Source organism: Polypterus senegalus, chromosome 6 (genome assembly GCF_016835505.1).
Source record: "Polypterus senegalus isolate Bchr_013 chromosome 6, ASM1683550v1, whole genome shotgun sequence".
Classification (NCBI taxonomy): domain Eukaryota; kingdom Metazoa; phylum Chordata; class Cladistia; order Polypteriformes; family Polypteridae; genus Polypterus; species Polypterus senegalus.
The window spans coordinates 115,732,815-115,757,006 of record NC_053159.1 but is presented as its reverse complement, the minus strand read 5'-3'; the positions used below and the strand labels follow the sequence as shown (position 1 = coordinate 115,757,006).

The following is a 24,192-nucleotide window of genomic DNA, read 5'->3' as shown; positions in this document are numbered from 1 at the left end:
AAAATTTCCAGACTGAACAAAGGTGAGGAAACACAGCCACAGTCATGTGAAAAAGAAAGCAAACCCTCTTACAGTTCTATGGTTTTACATATCAGGACATAATAAAAGAAAAAAAAAACATCTGGTCCTTACCAGGTTCTAAAATTATTTAAATCTAACTTCAGGTGTAAAACAACACACAGCACATTCCGCTATGTCATTATTCATTGAACAAAAAAGAAGCCAAAATGGAGGAGCCATGTGGGAAAAACTAAGTACACCCCATGATTCAATAACTTGTAGAACCTTTAGCAGCAATAACTTGAAGTAATCATTTTCTGTATGACTTTATCAGTCTCTCACATCGTTGTGGAGGAATTTCGGCCCACTGTTCTTGACAACATTGCTTCAGTTCATTGAGGTTTGCGGGCATTCGTTTATGCAAAACTCTCATTAGGTCCTGCCACAGCATTTCATTTAAGTTGAGGTTGGGATTTTGACTGGGCCATTGCAACACCTTCTTTCTTTTTTTTTCCAGCCATTCTCTTGTAGATTTGCTGGTGTGCTTGCTCTGTTGAATGACATAATTTCAGCCAAGTTTTAGCTGTCGGACAGAAGGCCTCACATTTGACTCTAGAATACTTTAGCATAAAGAAGAGTTCATGGTTGACTCAATGACTGCACAATACCCAGGTCCTATGGCTACAAAACAAACCCAAATCACTATTACTGCCGTGCTTGACAGTTGGTATGAGGTGTTTGTGGTAATATACTGTGTTTGGCGCTGTGCATTATGGCCAAACATCTTCACTTTGGTCTCATCTGTCCAAAGGACAGTGTTAATAATATTATTATTAATAATAATAATAGTAATAATAATAACAATACATTATATTTATATAGCGCCTTTCCAGAAGTCTTATGGTTTGTTCAGATGCAACTTTGCAAACCTAAGCCGTGTTGCCATAATCTTTTTGGAAAGAAGAGGCTTTCTCCTGACAACACTTCCAAACAAGCCATTCTTGTTCAGTCTTTTTCTAATTGTACTGTTATAAACTTTAACATTTAACATTCTAACTGAAGCCTATAGAGTCTGAGATGTAGTTCTTGCATGGTCTGACCTTGGGGTAAATTTGCTGGGACATCCACTCCTGGGAAGACTGGCAACTGTCTTGAATGATTTCACTTGTATCAGTAAATAATCTTTCTCACTGTAGAATGATGGACTTCAAATTGTTTGGAAATTACCTTATAACCCTTCCCAGATTGATAGGTAGCAACAATTGCTTCTTTGAGATCGTTACTGATGTCTTTCCTCTCTGACATTGTGTTAACACATATCTGAATGGTCCAGACCAGCAGAGTGCCAAAACGTCTGCTTTTATAGAGGTGGTCACACAATGCTCATGATCAATTAATCAAGAGCATTTAATAACAGCACCTGGCTGCTACTTACCCTCTTAATTCCTATGGAACCAGTAAGGGTGTACTTAATTTTTCACATACTGCTTCTGCATTTTGGCTTAGTTTATGTTAAATAAATAATGAAACAATGTAATATGTCATGTGTTGTTGTTCATCTGAGGTTGTATTTACCTAAGTTTAGGACCTGTTAAGGACCAGATGATTTTTTTTTATGTCCGGATATGTAAAACCTTAGAGTTGAAAGAGGGTATACTTTATTTTTCACATGACTGTGCCTAAATAGTATTGTTAATGAATAATAATAAACAGGGGCAGTGCACTCTTTGCTAAGAGACTGAAAACCATCAATGAATGGCCTTAATTTTTGTAGTCCTATTTTGAAAAAAATGACTGGTTATGCAAACGGTTTTATTGGTTTGTTGTATCTGTGAGGAATTTCATGAAACTGAACAGCAATTTACATCTGAAAATCATATGTATTTTTGACCTGGCTTCCTCATTATTAACTGAAAATCTATATGCTATTATTATTATTCCATCTTTTCTATTGGGTTAAAGCCAGCAGTATACAAGTGATCACATATTCCCCACTTGATTAAGGAATCTTTTTTCTTAAAAATGGTGTTGCAGACAAGCCCCCTAAACTTTTTTTTACCTACTGTGTATGTCAGATAAGCACTAGGAAGTGCGTGCAAATATGTAGTGACTCTTAATAGTAGTAAAATTCTGTTACAAGTTGATACCCCTGAGAAAAGTGGGCTAGTTTCCCACAGCGACACATACCAGTGGGAAGGGCACACATTTCTTTGTTTTTTTTGTTCCATTGTGGTGTTCGTATTCAATCATGATTTTTATCACTAGCTACAGGTAGTACAGAATCTGTTCACCAAAGAGGCCATTATTGGTGGTCATCTCCCTTGTGATTTGACGTGGCACATTTGTTTCAGAATACAACACCTGGTCTGACAAGAGTTGACAGCAAGCCTGTCATGTTGGGTGCTTGAGTCTCTGCCACCTGATATCCTTTATGATGGCTTGTTTATCAGCTTTGCTGAAGGATCATATTGCATGTACTGATGAGGAATCGACTGCGGTGCTTTTGTACTGAAATATTTTACTTACACTTGAGTTAGCATTCCTTTCTTATTCTGTAACATGAATGTGCAGTTTTTGTTATTGCTGGATATTTCTGAGCACCATATTTTATGATGCATGGTCCTCTAAACTAGACATTTAGATATAAGAATGTAGCTTGCAGGAAGTACACACAGAATCCAGGTCTGTTTTGACCTATCTTGGTTTTATGTAATGCATATTGCAATTGATGACACACGAACAGGATTAAAAAATGCTACTGGGTGCTCTCATTATGAATACTTTACAATAATCCTGCTATAGATTTTGACTACACATTCTTGCCTAAACCACCCATCTGTCTCATTGGAAGACTTACTTTAGTTTTTTGCAAGTTCTGTAAAAAATATGTTTCTCTGTTTCTTCTCGATTATTCTTGCCTCTCCTGTGTTGCAAATATTTTACCTTCCCAGATTTAGAGGACTAACTGTAAGATCTGAAAATTTATGACCATGGAGGGCTATTAAAAGTGGACTCTGCTTGGCAGCCAGATGATAAAAAATTGACACTTATCAATAAATTAAAATAGTAAATTGCAAACATGGTGGCCACAGAAGATAAAAAAGCTAAATCTTTTACTGCATGTAAGGATTAGATCCATCCAGTATCTAATAGTAGAGCTGAATATTGAGGCCCTTTTTCCTTAGATTTGATTTTGATTGAGCTGACGATAATGTCAGGCGCCTGAGTCAAAACATCAGCATAGACATAGCATACAGGAACAAGCTTGTAGATCTGATAAAGGACCTTTGAACTGAAAAATAAGGCTTCCATGTGCATTCTTCAGGTGTGCAGGCATTAGTCCTTTGTGTCATTGACGCTAAAGCTGCAGATGCTCTTTTATACGCGATGTGGCTAGATCAATCCCTTGCTGGTGCTGGATAGTAAATCTCCCCCACAATACCCCCAAAGTAATTGAATGCAAGCTCAATATATATTTTTTTGCTATTTGAACGTTTCTAATAATTTGTTTGTCCTTATTGACAGTTTTGGTTCAGTTCTTTATGAGGAAGAAGAGCTATGAGACCCATGTTTCTGGAAATGAAGGCTTTAATAGTTTTATTTTTATCTTTTAATGGGGTCATAGTTCTGGAGTATATATGCTGCCATGAAATTTTTGTGAAGGGACATTAGCTCTTTTAATTTTTTGTTGTTTTTTGTTTGTAAACACATGTAAAATAACTTGTATTTTGTTTTTAGTCTCGTCTTACTGTGTTCTTTAGAGATCGTCTATTTTACCTCCGCACTCTTTGAAATGTGTTATTTTTCTTCCCATGTTATTGTTGAAACAAATATGTACTGGTTTGTGTATCCAGTTTAATCTTTTCATGAAACACTTTAAAGTTATTTATCTTGTGGTGCTGTTGCATTTGTGTGTTTCTCTTTTTGTGGAGGGACATTACTGGAGAAACTTTTAGATGTTGTGGGTTCTATAAAGTATGACTCATTTGTTAGCATATAGTCCTTATTTGATGAAACGTCTAGTACTACTAGGACACACGTGGACCTCCGGTCCTTAAATAAATAGGAACTGAAAGGAGTGTAGTTCACCAATAGAATGATAAATTTGATTATGAATTCTGAACATGTACACACCATGTTTGGGGGGATTATAAAAGATAAGGAGCCATTGATACTGCTTAGGTGTTCTAAAAATGGTTTTTTGCTGTTCATCACTGAATTGCTTCCCGTGTTTGGCATGAGGCTTAATAGCGGCTTCATGTCTTGATACTCTTTGTGGCATGCCGTTTTGTGTCACTTTCCTTCACAATGAAATGTGTATCTCATAGTTGACAGTCAGTAGATGGTGCAAGATCAAGCTTCAAGGCCTAGGAATTCTTAAGTTTTTGCATGAAAGACAGACAATCCTCAGCATTTTATATATATACCTGTATATGGAAATGCAGTAGGGAAATGCAAGGTATTTTGGACGGAATTTAATTTCTCTGATTTAAGTGGTTCAGAATGAGCAGGACTAATAGACATCATATGAAAGTGTTGCATACCTGTTTAACAACTAATTACAGCCTTGGTGGTATTCTTATGGAGTGCCTTCATACTTTAAATAAGTGTGAAATGCAATTAATTATTTTTTCCCAGTTTGGTGATGAAGGGCACCGGTTTCTGAGCTTTACCTTTAACAATATGAACAGGAGAACCTGTAAAACTCGTTGGTACAAAGCATTATATATACAGGAAGCACCCTTTCCTCAGAATAAATGTTACAGTAAGTCAGCTGTGATACCTGTGGCCCTGAAGCTTACTCCCTCCTTAAATAATCCCTTTTTGGCAGACAGAAGCACAAGAACGATGCAACTGTGATAAACAGTGCTTACAAAATCCAGACTAACCAAGGTCGGACCATATATGCTGGCTAGTTCATTATACACAGAGTGACAATAGCCACGTAACTCATGCCTGGTTGCAGGAGTATTAAAGTCTAAAAGGCTACATTTGTCAACAGTTGCCTTTCTGTGATTTGGGGTGCCTGATTTATATTATTATTACTTTTTCTATTAATTCAAACTTAAAATGTACATGACGTTTGATATTGAGGACTGAAGTTGGCTCAAACTGATACCAGTTCATGTAAATACTTGAATTAGCTTTCCCAACTTGATTTGATTGTAGCCTACATTTATTAAAAGGTTATACTTTGTATATATACTCATAACACTTAGAAAATGCAAAGTGATTTCTGGCTAATTCTTACTATACATTTTCAAAGTATTGATAGTAGTTGTTAGCTGGAGGCTGTGGTGTTTTGTTTGAAGTAGCAGGCTCTGCTGGTGTTAGCCTTAAGATTTTTTTTAGCTGATGATTGAAAGAACACCTGAGGCAGGTGTGTTTCTCTTTGGCAATTAAAAGAAGACTAATTAACCCCTTCTTGGTCTGGCATGAAATTAGCAAGAGGGAATTGAGGAATCACCATAATAAGGGAGAGACTGAAGAGTATTTAATGCTGAAAACCAGAGATCTTTACTAAAGTGAAATGCAGTGGAGGGCAACATTGAGAAGAAACTAATATGCAAAGGTGTTGGGGTTTGGCTGATGCAGCTAATGCAACTGCAAGTACACTTACGGGGAACTGTGATATTAGATAGGGATTTAATTCCCATTCCTCTATCCTGGCTAAGTATTTCTTGTAAATCAAACCAAAATAAATAGAAATACCTACACTAGGTTTATTGGTTCTGTTATTAATGTAGAATGAAAATATTTTGAACTAAATTACTCTGTAGTAATCAGTAAAAATACCCAATTGATATTAATCAGTAAGTCATTATGATTTCTGCTTCAAATTGTTTTGCAGATATATGGCATATGACCTGTTTTTTCTAAATTCACACACTTCCATATACATTTTGCTGACATATATATATGTAAATATGCAAAAAATATTAATATAAATTAACACCTTATATAATGGCAGACTGTAAATGCCACAGGGGTTGGACGGGCATCCCGACCAGAGGAGGGGATGGTTCCTTACCTGGACGGGAGGTTTTGAACAGGCAGATGGGCATCCCAGCCAGGAGAGACGAAGGAGCCAGACCCGGAAGTGATGGCCGGAGAAGATGGACGGACAGCTCACAAAAAGATGTCATTGGGGACTCTTTATTCCCCCAGGACACTAGATGGCAGTGGCCCTGGATATTGATGCCCAGTATGGACCCAGTAGGACATGCTGGGAAGTGCAGTCCAGCAATACAGCCCTGCTGGGGTCCCTGGGTGTCACAAGGGGGTACTGCAGGGAGATGCGCTTCCTACAATAGGACTTCCATATGACCCTGATGTACTTCCATTGGGCAGTTGGCCTGGAAACAGAAGTACTCCCGGGTCCTCAATAAAAGGGACAGCACTCTGTTGTCCAGGAGAGTCAGAGCTAGGAGGAAGAAAGGCAACACTCAACTGGAGAGAGGAATTGTGGGTTGTAGAGAGAGAGAGAGAGAGAGAGAGGTCATTTGTGCTTGTGCTACTTTGAGGTATCGTGAGAAGGAATTTGGTTGAATAAACCATCCTTATTTGAACCCAGGACTCTGCATGTGTTCGAGTTGAGGTTTTGGGGCCGCTGACACCCCCTGGTTTCCATCACAAGACACTATATGAAAATTATTTTAAGCAATTCAATGAAGAAACTTAAGGCTGTTTTCAAGTATAAACTTCCAAACAAAGACAGTCTTCAAGAAAACAACTAATACCAAAGGTCATCTAGGAGATTTTATTACAGTTTGTTCGTCAAAATGCACCAGAACTTTCCAGTCAAAGGAAAGTTAGCAACTGGCATACATTTTAAGTGCATTGTCTGTTTTATACTAAATTTTTTAATTACAACTGAGAAAAATGTGATAAAAAGAGCATCTGACACATACAGCTATCTTCCTCTGTAGTGTAACATCTTGATTAACAGTTAGAATTGCCACCCATCTCTTGCATCATTGAATGATTACACCAAGCTAAGTCACTTGGTTATAAAAAACCCACTAACAAGTATGAAACTGCCTATTTTGTGTTTTCACTTTTGGAACTAAGATTCTTGTTTTGATGACAAATGATGATATATAGTATCCATGCAATTTGTCTTTAAACTGCATTTATATACAAAGATAAACCAGAATTTAAAGTAAATCTAAATGCTAATTTCACTAATATTAAAGAATTTTGTCTTTTGCCTCTTTTGAGTAAAATAACTGGTAGTACAAAAAAATAATACTTTTTATAATGCATGTGTCCCATGCAAAAATGCATATTCATAGAAAAGCCATGTGTACACTGGAAGAAAATGCAAACTTTAAAAATACTGTCTGGTGAGTTGTAAACCCAGGTTCTTGGACAGGTGAATGACCACTGAAAACCATTGTGCCACAGTGCCAACCTGGGTACTGAATACTGAGGGGACATTTTTCTGAGCCAAGAGTCTGCTACTTTAAAGTAAGACAAAAACATAGGCTAGAATATTACATGATTTGACAAAAGGTTTTTCAGTAATTAAGCACCTTGCAAGAGCTGTAAGAGACTTGCTGTACTGTTATGTCCACATCTCTGTGAAAACAGTAAAAGTGAACATAGTCACATCCCTTGTAATGTGTGATCATACCTTAAGCACACTTATAACCTCTTGGAAGTGTGACCTTATAGATTTTCTCCTTTTTCTGTATACAATGACCTGCAATAAAAAAAAAAAACTTGTTCATATTACCAATAAAAAAACCCTCAAATATAGAAACTTTTTTGCCTTAAAAATCTTATTACATCTAATAAAATTGCACATTTAATTGCTGAGATTGACAACACAAAGATCTGCCTCTTTTACCAGCTGAATGCAACATATATGGTAATACAAAATCAGAAAGAGCAGGTTGGAGGGCAGTCATTAAAAAGTAAAGTTGTTGAGGCATGCTCTGCTTTGTTTAAGGATAAATGCACAGGTTTAAAATATATACTGTACAACCAACAAGGGAAAATGAACCCCCACCAATGGTGACTTTCCTTTAACTCAAAAATTGTTACAATGTACAGTCAAGCAGTCAGGTGTGCCCAAGGCGCTGTCGCTTCCTGTCAGGTGGCCATCATGCTGCCTTCCCCCGACAGGGTTAATGGCGCCTGTATTAGGATGCAGTTACACAAGCCTCCTATTGTTTTGGTTTCTCAGCCTGAGGCATAGAAGACCTGTGGAAGCAGTTTCCCGGCATGTCTCATCAGAGCCTATAGCCAGCAGAGCCTGTTATTGCTGTGTAGATACTCTTTCCAGCTCTCTCAGGCTTCGCTTTCAAGTTTGAACTCAAAAATGTAAACAGGATGTGGAGCTTGGGGAAAACATTGATTAGAAAGGCAGCACGCACTAGGAACCTGCAGTTGTATGCTGGAATATCTTAAGCTTTGCTCTAAAACAGTTAGTGCTTGCAGAAAATAGCCACTGACTCCAAGAGAGAGTAAATACAGTCTTGAGCTGAGAGGAGTACCAGGTTATCTGATCTTTGAAAAGTTAGACACACAGCTCTTCACAGGTGGTAGCTGCATCAGACTCCCCATAGACAGCAATCTATGTTGAGCTCAGTGAACTTCAGAGAGGATAGTAGTTAATAAAATGAGTGTAGTAATCTGACATACAACATTGGTACCCTTCACATTCCTTTGGTGCAGAGGACTGACATTTTTAAAAAATAATTGCTTTTAAATAGTAGCATGTTTCAGTTAAAATTCAATGGCAGTTGTACCTTGATTTTGACAAATTCTGCATCGAGCCTGCAATGGTTGACCAGTTACAGTATCCTATAGTATGGAACCTCCCCTTGCTCTTGTTCTACTTTTGGCCATTAGGAGACTGATGTTTTTGCTGTTTGTCCCCAAAACTGTCAACCCCATTTTATTCTTCCAAAGTCTGTTTCATGACAACTTCCTACAGCCTCCTTCCTACGGATTTATTTGGATTTCTGTTTGCTTTGACATTAGTTGACTTTAAGAGAGATTCTGGCTATTTGCACTGAGACACTGACTATGACACTTAAGCCACTGTTTCCATCCCACACATTTTATTATGTTGTTCTTTTCCTGGCTTTGTTTGCCACTCAGGTTTAGAGTCTTGCTGTCACACAGCTTTCACATTCTTTGTAGTCTGCTTAGTGAACCTTTAATTACATACAGATGGTTCCCCTTCATTTCTCTTGCTATGCGTTATGTGAAAATGGTATGCAAACTCATCTCATGTGTCTTTATGGTCTGAGTCATGATTGTCAAACACTGACACATATCAGTCATTTTTATTTGAATGCATACTGCATATATTGAATACATATTTTGTGATATTAAAAATTTAGGAATTTTCACCAGATGATCTGAATAGCTTAATTTTCAAAGAATTAATCATTCTAGAATGTTTGGAGTGACCTTGGAATATGAGTTCATCTGCTGTATAGAAAATAAAAAACAATTTAAAAAATTACTCTTTTAAGTTTTTAATGTGTGACCTTTCTGTCTTTATCGCTAAAGATTTATAACCTGTACTGTATATTTAGTGGAGTCAGAAAATACAGCAAATGCTTCATGAAGCTTCATTTGCCTGTCATGACCCTTCTGTCAGTGAGGCAGGATATTTTCTAGATGGGATAAATAAGATTATAGGAGGCTATATATCTGTCAGTCAGTCAGTCATTTTCCATCCCGCTATATCCTAACACAGGGTCACTCCTGGTTGAAACAGAGGATTAAATGAGACAGGGGTTCTCAAACATGGTCCTGGGGATAGACTGTGACTGCAAGCTTTTGTTCCAGCCAGCTTCTTTTTTTAATTGGACTCCTGGGCTAATTAAGTGAACTGTTATTTCTTAGATTCTGTATTTTGGGAACAATATAGAAATTAAAAAAATAAAGTTTGGTTAAAAATAATAAAATGTACTAAGCAGTTATATATGAAAAATGTATTTTTTTCTTTTTAACAATATTTTCATCTTGATTTTCATTCTACTTTTTCAGGTTTTTCTAATTTTTTAAATAATCAATTATTTAATAATTAGTGGGTCTGACACAAAAGTAGTTGCAGCCTTTGATTATTCAGTGTTGTTTGGGGTCCTGCGGTGGGTTGGCACCCTGCCCGGGATTGGTTCCTGCCTTGTGCCCTGTGTTGGCTGGGATTGGCTCCAGCAGACCCCCGTGACCCTGTGTTCGGATTCAGCGGGTTGGATAATGGATGGATGGATGGATGTTTGCCTGGGTATCTGCTCTGCTCCTTTTTAACATTCATTATTAAGATACAATGAAGGGAGCAAAATGCAAAGAGAAAGGGAAAATATAATGAAATCAACAAAAGAGAGTTAAGCATTTAAATCTATAGCAAAAATAGAAATATTTCTAAATGTCTTATAAATGTAAAAGTCATGCTGCTGAATGTACTGTAGAATAAGAGAAGAGAAAAAAAGCAGCTAATTAAATGAGATCATTGTTATCAGTTGTTGTCACTGATTATGAATCTGGTTGAAATAAAAACCCCAGGACCGACTTTGAGAACCCTTGAACATAGGAGTAAGGAAGCTTCATTTTCACATAATGAATTAACATAAGTAATAAAATATACCATTTTACATTTTATTTCAAAATTAAACATGTTTTTGGTAAAAAGCAAAATAGTAAACATATTTTAAACAAAATTATAAAACTACAATAGCAGATATCACTAGTCCCACCAGTGGTTTTCAAAAGTAAAACTTAAAATAAATATAATCTACAACACAAATTATTTTTAAAAGGTTAAACTGAACTTGACTTTGATCTTGCTGTCTGCACTGATGAAGTCCATTTTGAACCAGGGTTCAAACAAGATACCATATCTAGCAGCTCCTGAGTAACTTTATCTTTATATTTCTCATTAAGGTAGCCCAACATCTTGCTTTTCAACTTCTTGGTCAAGTCTAAAGAGGTGAAGAACTGGTTTCACATAGGTGACACTAACATAGTCTTCTCCTGAAAGTGCCTGTGTGATGCCCAGCAGTGGGCCTAGTGACATGTTGACAGCCTCCAAGATATCTATATCTTGCCAGGTTGGAATTAGAAGTTGCACCTTCTTGTCTGCAGACAGGACGTGAGTTAAAGCTTTCTGCTGCTGTAGTATCCTGCTGATCACCATTTGTCTGGAACTCCATCTTGTCTGGCATTCTAATATTGAGAGAATTCAATGGTAGATTGAGCTCATTCTGGGCTTTTCCCAAAGAACTTCTGGCCTCCCAGTTGTGAGAGAAGTGACCCACCAGCTTCTTGCACACCCCTGTTACACAGTTTGTATGTTCATCCTTTTTTCAATGTATTTTCAAAGGGAAAAAAGTACGCTTTAAATAGTATAAACAGTTATATTTAAATTTAAAAAATGAAATGCTTATACATACAAATAACTATGTTTCTGCAACTGAATAAAGTATGGGTTATTTAAAGATGAAATATACAGTTTCTGCCTGCTTTCTTTACATGTTTAAAAAATCTATGAAAACCCAATTACTCCCAAAGAATATTACTGCCCTCGTGTTTCAATTTAATGCATTCTTAAAAATTAATTGTTTATGGAACAAACATTTTAAAATTCAATTCAATATTAAAAGCTTCTATGTTTAGACTTACAGATAGAACATGCAGTGAAATACAAGTCTGACTAGCTTCTGATTGTGCTATTTAAAAGAGAGGACTAACAAAAAAAGGGAGTTATATTAAAATAATCTAGCTATTAAACAATAAGCTAGAAGACGGTGTTATTGTAAAAAGGTATTTTTTTAAATATGGCTAAGGCAATATGTGCAATTAGCAGTAGTAGAAGTATAATACTGTACATATATAAACATTCTAACAATAGAGGTATGAATCTGATACAACTATTTTATTATGTTTATTTTAGGACAAGTTGTTAAGTAAAACAGCGTAGTAAATATAGCAAACTTACCAACTGTAAGATGCAGTCTGTGCCCAAAGCACTGAAGCCTGGTCCATTTGTTAAGGGATGCAACTTTCACCATGTTCGTCACGTTGTCTGTTGTTTTACAGATTAGACATCTTTCTACTATTCCCCAAGCAACCAATGCTTTTGTCAAACCTGTTTCAATGTTCTGACTTATATGATCCTTTGGGAAAAATGCTGTTTGCCAACAGCCACTTTTTAGTTGGAAGTCCCCATTAATAAACTGGACAATCAGACTTATTTATGGCTTCGTTGTCTAGTTGGACCATAAATCTTGCTGCAGAATATTCCACATTTGATAGCTGTGATTGAACGTGCATTCTCGTACAGCTCTGGGATGGTGACATAAGAAATACAGTTGTGTAATGGTATTACATACTGCTTGTGAAGGGCCTGGATCATCTTTTTAAAACCCTCTTTGTTAGCTGTGCTAGCTGGTACCATGTCTTTCATGAGGTAAAATGTTATTGCATCGGTGGTTTCTCTCTGCCATCTGGAACCCTTTTTCATATGGTGTATCATTGGCAAACGTGTTCAAAATAGTTTTTTGCTTTAGACAGCATTCAGATCTTTGTGCTGCTGATTTAAATAATCAAACAAATTAGTTGTGCTGCCTTGTGCATGGTAATAATTGCAAGGCACTGTCGACAAAGTACCTGTTTTTGGTCTACATTATCCTTTCTGTAGCCAAAATAATTCCATATGACTGACACATTTCTATTTGCAACAAAATCTTCCATTCTGTTGTTTTTCTCCTATTCATCACTAATTTTTCCGTTGTGATCAACGGTTAATGGAGCCTGCTTTTTTTGTTTGAGAATAATTGTGAGTGGTGGTTCTCTGTTCATGCAGAGCCTGCATGACACTCATTACCTAACTCCTTGTATCAAAATAATCATAGTAATTTATGGTATATCACACAAACTTGTCTTGTAGATAAGTTGTGAAATGAGAACCGTTGTATCAAGCAGAAAAAAAGATTGTAGCATGATATGGTTTTTTTTTTTAAATTTAATTTGTTTTACTTGACAACACACGTCCTGGTATAAGTATCTGTATGTGGCTTGGTTTTTATTCTTTCAATCCTGTTCATATATCTACTCCACTAAGAGTTTTGTATTTATGTGTTACTTGTTTGTACAAGCTATTCTTGTGAACTGACCTGGCAAAAAATAATGAATTAATAAATAATTTAATAAACAAACAAGTAAATAATTAAGTAACACATCATGCCCTGCAATGTGACTATTGCACATGCACACATCACATTGATGATTCTGAAACGATATATTGTGCAGCATTACTGCTGAGATGATCTTTAACTCCTCACAAATTAAACTCTGGAGGCTGTGACCTTTGAAGGCATTCCCTCAGCAACCAGGGCCCTTGTCTTGACAACTGGACTCACAAATAGGTGATGCCCATAAAGGAAAACAAAATGGCATCCAAAACATCACTAATTATTTTCAACAATCTCCATAAATATAAAACGCAAAGTTGACTGACTGACTCATTCACTCATCAATAACAATGCTATTTCTCATTTAAATAAAAAGCTGAAATTTGAAATGATGATAACATCTAGGGCTGTAGGTATCCACTAAGAAAGAACATTTCAGTATATCAATATCCATCCATTATCCAACCCGCTGAAACCAAACACAGGGTCACGGGGGTCCGCTGGAGCCAATCCCAGCCAACACAGGGCACAAGGCAGGAACCAATCCCGGGCAGGGTGCCAACCCACCGCAGGACACACACAAACACACCCACACACCAGGGCCAATTTAGAATCACCAATCCACCTAACCTGCATGTCTTTGGATTGTGGGAGGAAACCGGAGCGCCCGGAGGAAACCCACGCAGACACGGGGAGAACATGTAAACTCCACGCAGGGAGAACCTGGGAAGCAAATCCGGGTCTCCTAACTGCGAGGCAGCAGTGCTACCACTGCGCCACCGTGCTGCCCAGTATATCAATATTTAGGGGTAAACCCCCCCCTACAATAGAAAAACGACCTTCCCTAAAATATCCAAAATGCTTTGACTGATTTAATTGAATTATTTGGTTAGATACTAGAAAAAAGAAAATTAACTGACCTATGTTTTTTTATTTTTGGTAATAAAGTTGTGAGTTGGCCATTATTTCATATTCTTTCTTTCTTATCCTTTTTCTGTCTCAGCGCAAAGGAATAGGGCTTCATTTCATGCAAAAGAGTGCCACCAGTGCGACAACAATCATGTAATTGTGCAGAAAAATAGGTCAGCCATTTTAGGCAAATAAATGCCACTACCAAAAGTAAAGTGGAAGGAACCAAGTTTGGCAAATCTCAAAGCAGGCCAGGCTAGCAAGTTGAGTACATGCAGTATGCCCTATTCTGTCAGTTCTTCTTACTCCTTACAATGCGGTATACAATTCATACAAAAGGAAGTTTATCCCTCTTAGATTGTTCAACATGCTTATATACATATACTTTGAACAACATGGTAGGGGATGACGTGAGCTTGGTGGTAAAATACATGCAATATTGCAGAGAACTAGGGTGCCCTTTTGGAGGTCACATAACAATTCGCCACTATGTTCTAGTTCGCAAAGCAGAAGCAGAGAAGTGCTGGTAACAGTGTTATTGGCCCACTTCAAGCCCTGGCTATAACACAAGCCATGAACAATGACATGCCATGGTCAGTTTAAATAGATTCATAGCTCAGTTATAGTAGTTGCCCATGGACAGAAAACAGGATTTGGAAATTGTACATAACTTACAATATTATATTTTTTCACCTATTCTTTTCTGCACTATGCTTAAAAAGCTGAGTTCAAGCCATGAGCCACGTAAATGTGCAGCCTGTAATTGTCCATGGTATATGTAATTAGCTGAACTAAACCAAAATTCAATGTATATTGTTCTTGATGTAATCCATCCTAAACTTTGCAGTGGTACAAGATTTCAAGATCAAAGTGTTACATTCAAATCGGATTGAAGTTACCAATTTTACAGGATATGCTACAGTCTAAAATTACATTCACAAATAAAATTTGCATTACTATTTTCTGTTTCCATTCAAAATAATACGTTTTCCTGTAAAATTGTGTTTTCCAGTGACCATCAACAAAAGCCTAAATCAGTCAGTAGGAAAATCAGGAATTGATCTACAGCAGAAATGTTTTGTTCCTGGGCAATTGTAAAGAGCTCCAGTGAACTAATAATATTAGCCCATGATTAAAGAAAAATATAACAAACACTATCTACAGAAAAGTACTTAGATAGTTTCATAGTACTTCTGATACATCCAATTAACGAATGCCACTATATACATGGCCCATTCTCTTAGGAAATGAAGCCAGATAACACAGCTAGTATAAAATAAAGTTTTAAAGTGAACCAAACAGACAGAATGTTCACATTCTCATTTCGTAATTTAACTTGTTATTTAACTTGTGTGGCACGCGGCTGGAGGTGGTACCCAGCCGGGGCACCCAAGAGGACCGGAGGAGGGCTTACACCTCCTCCAGACCACGAGGGGGCGACTGCCCTGGTTGTGTTGGGGACCACGGGTGCAGAGCTCTGAAGCTCAACCCTGTAAGGGCCCGTGTTTACCCCCAGGGGGCGTCCCAATGCCTGGAGAGCCCTGGACCTCAGCACTTCCGCCATGCCCGGAAGTGCTGGGGGGAAGAGTATCGGGGACACCCGGAGTGCTTCTGGGAACACAGCTGGTAGTTCCGCCACACAGGAGAGTGCCGGCAGAAGATTACTGGAGGACACCTGGAGCACATCCGGGTGAATATAAAAGGGGCCGCCTCCCTCCACTCGAGGCTGAAGTTGGGTGGAAGTGGACAGAACTCGGGGGGAGAGGCAAGAGGCAGTGTGAAGAAAGGATAAGGCATTTGGAAGAGGCCTGGACTTTGGGGTGATTGGTGCTGAGGCACTGGGTTTGTGCACTGTATTACGTGTAAATAGTGTAAATAAACGTGTGTTGGGTGAGAAAATGATGTCTGCCTGTCTGTGTCTGGGCCAGGTTCCACACTTGGAATAGAAGTCTTGGAGGACAGGCAAACTATGAAACGTTTGGTTCAAAGGACAAAAAATGTAGTTTCTTAATATTTGAAAACAATTAAAAAAGGTGAGGCTACAAAAAAGAGTAAAGGTATAACCAAATGGAAACAAATCCAGTACAGAATCCAATAAATAGTACTTCAGAAAAAATACAGGGGTCATAAACTAGTAAATACAAACAGCAAATATACTGTACATCAAAACAGCATTCCTAGAACCAAAATGTAATGACGAAACTGTACAGTCTATCAGTAGCTTCATTTTTCCCCCTCTGCTCTTGGCCATCTCATTTCTCTTTGTCTTTCTCTCAGGTGGGAGTTGAATTCGTGTTATGCTAGGTTTTATTTTTTCTTTTTAATTCTGTGGTTTTTGTAGATTCATTTTGATTTTATTTCTAGTTCAAGTACTGCACATTTTATCTGCTTGATTGTATACTATGTTACTTTCTTGAAATATAATAAAATAAAAACTAGCATAGTACTTATTAAAATAGTGTTTATTAAAATAAATGTACTGGTACAATAGTAAGTTTGTCTATTTTGATTGCGTTGTGCATTTAAGAACCTCTCTTCACTAGATATGCCTTATATTCCTCTTTCTTTGTATGCCTTACTGCCTTTCTTCATCGAACATTCTAGCCCTTACATCCCATTTTTCTTTGTGCTTCTTGTTGCATTCCTTCCAGCCCTGTTATGGATTCCAGATGAAATGACAGGGTGACACATGCCACATGGTTTACTGTCTTATGCCAGCCAGTTGCCTTTGTTCATCAGACATTCCAGCACTCTTGTGGACGCTGGATGACATTACACCCGGGCACATACACAAAACAGATGGGCGTTTTATCCATTTATTAATTACTAGCAAAATACCTGCGCTTTGCAGCGGAGAAGTAATGTGTTAAAGAAGTTATGAAAAAGAAAAAGAAACATGATTGTCAATGTAATTGTTTTGTGACTGTTATGAGTGTTGCTGTTATCAAGGATTTGATTATCATTATTTCTTTGAATCAGGTTTGTATTTGGAGGATGTGTTGTGTTCAAGTTACATTCCGTGTTTGTCAACCGTTGTAAAGATAACAGGTTTCATTCATCGAAGTGTTCACTACCCGTGCTGTCAGAACTTTATCCATTCTCCCGGCAGGTTAAGAGAATCCCAGTCAATTTGTGGCGAGGGAACTCTAACAAAATCCATGACTGTCCTCTATTCTGACACCATGTCTTGTTTTCACAAATTGTGAAAAATTAAATGATGGCGAGACTTTCTTTTAAAGTATGCAGGGGAACTTTATTTATTACAGATCTTACATTCACAGCATCCATGCTCTAAATTAACTTCCATAATAGTAACCTTGAGGTCCCTTTTTCTGGTGCCTTCCTGATGACATAGGTGCCTAAGCCATGCCTGATAATAATACTGTACATTTCAATGACATAAATATTACAGTGATCACCTCGATAGACATCTCACCACCCAAATCGCTACTCGTGAATCTAAGATGTTTAACAGGCATTCCCAGTATTAACTTTTTGATTTGCCTGCGAATATTTAGCAGCAGCGTGTCTATTGGATTGCTGCTGACGGACGGCCTTATATGGGCAGGCACTCAATTATGTGGTAGGCGTGGGTATGGGGGACGCAATATAGGCAGGCAGCCAACTACGTGGGAGGCGTGGTGATGGGGGACGCAACTCCGCCTCACACGGCGACCGAGCTGCAGACTGTACGTAAGTAGGTTTCAGTTATGACCGTTACGCGTAGAATTTCGAAATAAAACCTGCTTAACTTTTGTAAGTAAGCAGTAAGGATTGAGCCTGCCAAATTCCACCCTTCTACCTACACGGGAAGTTGGAGAATTAGTGATGAGTGAGTGAGTGAGTGAGTGAATGAGTGAGTGAGTGAGTCAGTCAGTCAGTCAGTCAGTCAGTGAGGGCTTTGCCTTTTATTAGTATAGATGCTTTTATAATACTTTTCTAGCTACACAAAGTGTCTTTACATAGACAACGGGGAGCCACTTCATCTGCAACAACAGATATTCAGCATCTACCTGCATGATATGAGGGCAGACATTTTGCACCAGTATACTCAACACATATTAGGTAAGAGGTGGTGAAGGGGTGGGACAGATGGTTAGTCAGTTAGAGACAAGGGATGATTAGAGGGCCAGAATGGCCAAAGCCACATTGAGCAAATTTAACCAGGACATTGGGGAACTCTGACTGAAAAATGTCCAGCAATGCTTTATGACCACAGAGAGTTAGGACATTGGTTTTACATGTTATCTGAAAGACACCACCAATTCTTTTACAGGACAGCGTTTCTATTACTCACTTTAGCATTGGTTTCCACACACAGACCACAGGTTAAGCACCCCCTGCTGGCCTCACCAAAATCTATTCTAAGAACAACTCGATCTTTCCTGGTTAGACTCCCAGCCCAGTACTGGTCAGGCCAAAACATGCATAGCAGGTTCAGGTGGATGACCTTTTTTGAAGTGCAGGTGGATATGGCTGCTGCCTCAGCATCAGCTCCACATAAAGGAGACAGGGCAGATTAATAAAAAACAGTGAATATTCTTAACATAACTGAAAATAGCAAAATAATAACACAATATTACATAAGTATAACATGGGCACTAGTGTTGGGCAGTATACCGGTTCATACCAAAAACAGTTTTTTATTTTTGTTATGATATGGATTTTTCTTATACCGCAACACCAGTTTAAATAGCCTAAACAACGTTCGGAACGTGGCACAGTGGGAAACTGTTTAAGGGGGGACCTTTTTCACTGCTGCACCATTAAACACGCATGCAACACAGTACATGCATTAGTGGAGGTATTGAGTGGTGAAAATGGACAGAGAACATTCTGAAACTGAAGCTGTAGCAGACATGTTGACTTTATTTTTGTGATGTGTCATTAAAGTAGAACATCGTAAACTAAAAGTCATCTTAAAATGAATATTTAATTTACTAGATTTTCTCAAACCCCATCATAAGTTATGTAGCACATTAAATGCTTTGTATTAAGTGTTCCCTGAGCCATGTTAATCGCTACGTGCCTCTTAAACTGACTTCCTCCTGCACTAAGAGGAGGTGCAGGCAGCGCTTGCCACACACAATACATTAATTCCATGATATTCCTGCTCACTGAACATTTAGAATGCTATGATAAATACTTGATATAATTTTCATGATGAAATGCATTAAAGCAGGTATTAATCATGAGGGGGCATGGTGGCGTGGAGGTTGCACTGCTGCCTTGCAGCAAGGGGGTCCCGGGCGTTCCCTGCCTTGAATTTGCATGTTTTTCTGGTGGGTTTACTCGGCGTGCTTCAGTTTCCTTTCAAAGTCATGTAGGATGTGGGGTTTTGTTCTGTTATATTGCCCCTGCTAGTATATGTGTTGCTCGTATTCACCCTGCGATGTGCTGGCGCCTCTGTCAGGATTTGCTCCTGCCTTGCACACAATTCTTGCTGGGATGGGCACAATCCTGAATGGATGGCATATTTAAACATGTGTAATGAATATTTTTTCAAAGTTCTGAACACTCCGTGGTCTAAGTTTATAACTAGTTTTAATTTCACAAAGACGTTTATCATGTGGTGATTGGTTATGTGGAGAAAATAAAAGGAAGGATAGGAACTGGGGGTTGGTACATCAGATAGAGACAGCATGCATGCATGCAATAAAGAAAGCCCGCTCAGAAGAACATCCATTGATTTCCGTGTTTGTGTCTCCGACCACCAGATCACGAACCCAACATTTACACAATATTTAAATTAAATCTGTACGATACCCATTCATACATCCACTTTTTTGAAGCCTCGTCACACCTGCGATAAAGTTCTCCACAGTGAACGTACACCTGAGAACCTCTTACTGCAAGGAAGCAGCACTACCGCCTCACTACCGTGCATGTTTAATACCTACTTTAATGCATTTCATCATGAAAATTATATCAAGTATTTATCTTAGTATTCTAAATTTTCAGAGAGCAGGAATATCATGAAGTGAATGTATTCTGTGCGGCGATCCCTGCCTGCGCCTCCTCTTAGTGCGGAGGAAGTCAGTTTAAGAAGAGTGTAGCAATTAACAGCTGAGTCAGGGAATACTTAACACAAAGCATTTAATGTGCTGCATTAACTTATGACAGGGTTTGAGAAAATCTAGTAAATTAAATATTCATTTTAGGATGACAACATTCTACTTGGGGTGGCACGGTGGCGCATAAACTATGAGAATAAAGTGGAAATGTCGACTTTAATCTTGACATAAACGGCGACAGAATTCATAACACAATAATATGTAAAATAGTATTAAAAAAACAAACAAAATAATTAAATAGACAAAAAAACAAATTTAAAACAAGTGCAACAATTCGAGCTAAACAGTTATTTTTTTTTAAACTGAAAACATAACATTGTCAAACCCACTTATTAAATTAATCCAGTTCAGGGTTGTAGTTGGTATGAAATTATTCCAGCACAATACAGGAACCAGCCCCGAACAAAGCAACAGTCCTGTACAGGTTTTGGTGAAAAGAAAAAGGTAAATGAATGTCAAATAAGTCATGCTGTAAAACTGATAAACTAAAGTGTAATAGTGGTTTATTGGGAAGTGGACATTCAGTATTGGATATGGTACATTGAGGTGGTTGTTGATCCTTGGAGTCAATATGTAAAGATACAAGTTTTTATAAGAGTTTTTATAAGAAATAGATCTTGATTAGGACTGCCAGATATGAGTTTTTATAAGAGTTTTTATAAGAAATAGATCTTGATTAGGACTGCCAATCTGTGGAAACAAACCTTCATTATGTTAATGCAAACTCTTAATATTTGAAAACAAAGATGTTTTCCTGCAATTTCTACACTGAAACCACCAGGAAGCAGCTAAAATCTGACATCTAGATGGAAAAGGTAAAGGCTTACTTTCCAGACCAACATGTCAAAGAGGATGTTGTTCTTGAAATCTTGTTGTGTTTATTTAGACATGTATTGTGCAGTTTAGGGTAAGAAAGATCAACTTCCTTATGATATGTTTATGTATATATATATGATATATGGTATATGTACAGTATATGATATATGTATCAAAATTAACCTTAAGAGTTAGATGCAGATGTAGAGGTGGACTTTTACAATTTGATGTGCTACATTTTTAAAAATGATTATTCACTGTCTAGCTTTAAGCTGACCAGTCATTAGATTATGTACCCAAGTTCTAGTTAAAAACACAGGATGCTAAATAAATTGTAACTTTGCACAAAACCTGCATGGAAAACAGTGCAGATGGACAGTAGTTTGTGGAAGAACAAGTGAGGTTTAATTTCAAAAGTGTTTGTTTTGTCCCAAGTCTTAATAGTACATTGATTTAAAAGAGTAAATTTACCTTGGCAAATGTTTGCAAGAAGAAAGCAGGGTGTGGTCGCCAATTAAAGACAAAGTGTTGCTCCCTTTCTGCTTCATTACATATCACTCTAATTATTGTTTTTAAAACTACATTTACTAGATTTGATAGTATCTGGATTGATAGTGCTTCACTTGAGGATAAGATCAGTGCAATAATGTTCATTGCTTTTGCAATGCACTTTTTATTCTCCACAAATGAACTATAAAGGGGTGGCTTTCCAGCTAAATGTGTTGACAGTAGTGTGGGCTTTACTTGGATGGTACAGAGCAGGAGAAATCCACATGGAGAGCTCAGAGAAAGCAGTGAGAACCAAAATGACAGTTGGAAAGGAAATGCATATATCAATGTTAGAGCACAGATGTTTGAGGGATGGGGGCTTGTAATGTGTGTGCTGCCAAGACTAGGGAAACTTTAGACAGGGACACTAGCGCACCAGACCAGAAGCATGCAGTGCTTTCCCAAGACTCTTAACAGGTAAATGAGTCAGTCATGGGTAGAGTTGCCTGACCCTGGTCTACAGTCAAAGACAGTGTAAGGTCAGAGAGGGAATGCCAAGGCCATATTTCCAGGCTGCTTAAAAAGTGATGACACAAAGGACTTCTTCATGCAAAGAGTTGTGGAAAGCAGGAAAAAAACTACTGAATCATGCAGTTGAAGCTGAAATCTTGACAACCTTTGAAAATGATCTGGATGAGATATTGGAACAACTTAGTTCTTAACTAAACAAATTAAGCTTGATAGACTGAATGGTCTCCTCTTGTTTGTTAAACCTATGTTTTTACGATCACAGAAAGGAACATATGAGACCTACCGTTAATTTAATAAAGCAGGCAGCTGAAATGTTGCCCTGTTGACCTAGCTCTTTAAGGGCAAGTAAAGGCTCAGAAGTACTTGGACACCCAGAGTCACTAAGGAGTGTTCTAGCCTGAATTCCAGTGCAGGAAGGCATAATAAGGTTTCATTCCCCCCAAGGTTTATTTATGTGTTATATTCATCATATAATCATTCCTCCTTTGTGCTTATTGTGTTTCTTAAAAAACTCAATTTCTGTTAATTTTGCCTCTTAAGTATTAAAATGTATGTGGTTTCATAGCACAAATAGTGGTAAAAATCTTTTAATAATTTTTCTTGGGAGAGAAAGTAGGCTCCTTTGTATATTAGATGCATTTTACAATTGTGAATCTTTTCAATATTAAGTGAAAGACGTTAAGTGTAAAACTGGTGAGGACTATTGTGGCCTTTGCAAGTACTGGAGGATATAATAGTCTTATAATTTACATAAGATAATGGGATTTTGATCATGTTTTGTGAAGTAACTTTCCAGTTAATTGTCCTAAGACTTCATTCTAGGAAGTTCAGTTGTGTTGTCCTAAAAGTGGCAAACAATTTTTAAATGGCCCCCTTTAAGCACTCATAAGTGGAATATAAGGATAAATATGTCCATCAAATTTTTTGTATTAAACGAATTGGAGTTGTTCTGCATTTTATACCTACCTCATACAAAATACAGGTAGTCCCCAAGTTACATACATCCGACCTATGACTTATGAACGGGGCCGCAGCTGCACCTTCATCTGTAACGGGGACGCAATGCAGGCGCTTCAGTGACTGCCGCTCCCTTATCTTCGGCCTGGGGTTGCTGCAAGCAGTGGCTGGATGGAGGCTGGAGGTTGCGATTTCACTGCTCGTGCAGTGTAGTGTCCCTCGGGCGGTAAGTGGTGACCCGTGGTCCATAGTCACTGGGGCCACAGCTATCGCTCGTGTGCAGGATGGAGACTTGATGGGGTGGTTCGCTGCCCGCCCACCATGCCACCGCAGCTAATGCTTCTGACTAGATGCAGGCTGGATGGAGCAGAGGGGGGCATTTCACTGCCTACCCACCACACACGGCTGCCCCATTCATTCTCAGTGGGTGGCTGGTGATGCTGCAAGCGGTGACCCTGTTGTGGCTGAATGGAGGCCATTGAGGGTAAACGGGGTGGTGGGGGATAGCATTGTAGTGTGCCTCAGGTGGCTGCCTGTTGAATGGGGGTGGTGGGGGGGTAATTCACTACCCGCCTTTGGCCGCAACGTGTTCGTTCTCGGTGGGCGGATGCTGCAGACAGCATACTGTAGTGGAGGTGACTGTGTGGTGGGTGGGTGGTGAACCGCCCTTTGCCACCCTCATTCATTCTCAATAGCAAGCCTCCTTGTACTGTTACGCACATAGCAGGAAGTTGTCTCTCATCAGTACACCAGACTGCTGACAGCGGGTGCCTTCCTGCTGTGGTAGTGTGTACAGTGCTGTGCAGAAGAGCTCATCTTAACCTTTTATCTTCACCCTTAAAGAATGTCTCTGAAACGCAAATCTGATGCAAGTGCTGGTGATACAGTAAAGAAGAGAAAAAAAAATCAACAGAAATAATGAAAATATAGTAGAAATAATAAGGTCAGGGAGAGGTGAAACTCCATCATTCATTGGAAGAGCACTTGGTTACAGTCGGTCAACAATAGCATTTATTAAAATAATGTACCTGTTCTGACTTACTGTACATACAAATTCAACTTACGTACAAACCTACAGTCCCTATCTCATATGTAACCCAGGGACTGCCTGTACTTATTTTTAGTAGTGAGCTGTATTCCCAAAACATTTTTTAAAACTTATAAATATATATAATTAGCAGGAGTACCTGGTGTTGGCCGGGAATCTATAATTGGTGAATGTCCTAAATGAAAGAAACAGAACATAGAAATAGAACAAACAA

The 24,192-nt window shown here is 38.3% G+C and overlaps 1 protein-coding gene and 1 long non-coding RNA gene across 3 annotated transcripts in view; one reads left to right on the top strand and one right to left on the bottom strand.

Moving 5' to 3' along the window:
- Positions 1 to 12,303, bottom strand: part of LOC120531436 — a 45,102-nt gene extending 32,799 nt beyond the window's left edge. The window contains exons 1-2 of the long non-coding RNA XR_005634105.1: positions 11,960 to 12,303; positions 7,637 to 7,705 (exon numbers count right to left, since the gene is read on the bottom strand). This is a non-coding gene — a long non-coding RNA (uncharacterized LOC120531436). The remainder of the gene's footprint in view (positions 1 to 7,636; positions 7,706 to 11,959) is intronic.
- Positions 1 to 24,192, top strand: part of LOC120531435 (aryl hydrocarbon receptor-like) — a 124,994-nt gene that overhangs the window by 30,661 nt on the left and 70,141 nt on the right. The window lies entirely within an intron of this gene.